The sequence below is a fragment of the Otolemur garnettii genome, unplaced genomic scaffold (assembly GCF_000181295.1).
Source record: "Otolemur garnettii isolate 467f Iridium unplaced genomic scaffold, OtoGar3 scaffold00199, whole genome shotgun sequence".
NCBI lineage: Eukaryota > Metazoa > Chordata > Mammalia > Primates > Galagidae > Otolemur > Otolemur garnettii.
Window position 1 is genome coordinate 888026 of NW_003852594.1, and position 2526 is coordinate 890551.

Sequence of the window (2526 nt, forward strand, 5' to 3'; positions counted from 1 at the left end):
ACATCAGGAATTGCCAGGCAATGGTCGCCACTCACTTCTAGTGAAATTGGGCTAGTACAAGACTGTTTCTACTTCAGAATCTGAAGAATGGCTACTTGCAGCACAGGAACCCATCCCTCCTAAGGAGCTGAGTAAAGACCAGTTCAGTAGTCCTGTCAATAAATGTGTCATTCTTGCCTTGGTGATTGTAATCAGCGTGAGGTTTGAACATTTCTACAGCACAATTCAGATTCAGAAGCATCCGTAGTTAGTCAAAAAAATACATGAAGATGAATTGAATGATACAAAGGATTATCTTTCCCAATGTCAACAGGCACACAAATCTTTTATAGATTATGCTATTGAAAGAAAACTTTGCAAGGTGTTGGACTCTGACTGAAGCAGAGAAGATGTCCTTTCCTTTGATTCAGAAAAATGAACCTTGCTACAGAAAATCAGCATTTAAGAATATCTCTGGAAAAGGAAGAAAGAGCCTTGTCTTCATTACAGGAAGAATTAAACTAACAGAACAGATTAGAATAATGGAAAATAAAGGGACAAGTCCTGAATTAGTTAAAGATAATCAGAAACTCAAGCAGCATTTGCAGGAGGAAAAGCAGAAGAAACAGCTTCCTAATGAAAGGGAGACTACCAGCTAAGGCAAAGATGCTAAAGCAAGAACTAGAGAGAGAATGGTTAATAACCGAGACTTTAAGGGAGGATCTCCAGCAGCTAAGTGCTAGAGAGTCACCCAGCAACCCAGATTCTCCCAGAATATCGACTGAACAAAAGGAAATAGCAATCTTATGGAAAAGACTCACTGAGCTGGAACGGAAGCTAAACTTTGAGCAGTAGTGTTCTAATTTGTGGGAAAGACTGTGTGTTGAACAAAAGGAACAAAATGGAAAACAAGAAGCTAATGGAAAAAATAAGAGGAGCAGAAGAAACCACAGGGCTAAAAATTAGTCAAAGGAAATGCTTTTGGGTTCGGTTAGGGAAACATTTGATGCCTTGAAGAATTCTACTACAGAGTTTGTGAGGCATCGTAAAGAAAAAATTAAACAAGCTGAAGAAGCTGAAAAAATTCTCACATTCAGTTAAGTCTTCTTTCAGACATTTTAAAGACACCACCAAGAATATCTTCAATAAAAAGGATAATAAGAGATTTGGTGCTACAATAGAAGCTGTAGCTGAAAAATCAAGAACAATTTTTAGTGACTATTTGCACCCACATGAAACCGGATAGTAGAGGCCCTACTGTGCAAAGAGACGGAAGGAGAGAAAAGCCAGGTTACTTTGAGGAATTCAGTGCTGAGCATGACTGTAGGGGAAATTATCCTTTTAGAAAGGATTGTTCTGGTATATTTGAATGTGCTCAACAAGAAGCCCTGAGCCTTTTTAATACAGTGATGAATCCTAGACAGGTAATTCAAAGATACTTGTTAAAAGGAGCTGGATACTTTTCATGGTTGGTGAGATCTTTATCAATTTATCAATAATTGTTTCCCAAAAAAAAAAAATAAAAAATAATAAAAAATAATTGTTTCCCAAATGGTGTCTTTATTCATGATCAGAAGCTCTTCACTGACTTTGTTAATGATGTTAAAGATTATCTTAAAGACATGCAAGAATGCCGAGTGGATAATGATGGAGTGTCTGAGAAGATGGATGGATATAGAGAGAGACACTTCTTTGGTCACACTTTTTCCCCTCACATGGACCCAGGTCAGTTTACATAAACTCATGCTACTATAGTAGTTTCTAACATTTGTAGACTGGATAGCATTTTTACCATTTGATGAAATTCTTGAAAAGTTACTATTTGTAAGATACTCTTTATTGCCATTGAGAATTTAGAATAAATTGTAAGAGGTAAATTTTAAGATTGTAAGTTTGAAAATTATAGCTGTTAGAAGCTGAAATTGTAATTGTAAGATTGTAAGTTTTAAAATTATAGCTGTTAGAAGCTGAAATTTTTATATCACATAATTATTTTGATGTGATTTAATTTCTATCTTAAAAATTAGTTAAGGATATAGAAATCATATGTTTGACATTTTTTTCTTTTCCATGTAGTCACCTTAAGTGGAATTATACTTGCTTGCCTAAGGAAGCTATGAGTGAGCATAAAGTCTTCTCTGAAATCAGGAAAGCTCAATTCTAATATGTCTATTTAATTGTCAGGAAAGACAATTCTAATATGCCTATTTTAATTTTTCCATTCAATATACCAACTTAATTATGATAGTCAATATTTATTGCAGAGTTATTGTCAATAATGGTAGAGGCATGATCAAAGAGGCAAATACAGCTTTGTTTGTTTCGTAGGAGCTTTATAGCCATTGTTTATCAGCTTTATATATTATAACATGACACTTGCCTAATATTTAAGTGTCAGCTTCATTTAAAACGTCAGATTCACTTTTTACCTTTCAGGTACTTACATCTTTGTGAATAAATGTAACGTGTCTATTAAAAAACAGTATCCCATCAACAAAGAAACCCAGGACCTAATGCCTTCACTGCTGAATTCTACAAAATATTCAA

General features: G+C 34.6%; 1 pseudogene; it reads left to right on the forward strand.

The window, feature by feature from the left end:
- The window catches only part of LOC100949947, a 19087-nt pseudogene extending 17369 nt beyond the window's left edge, over window positions 1–1718 (forward strand).
- The last annotated feature ends 808 nt before the right edge of the window (window positions 1719–2526 follow it).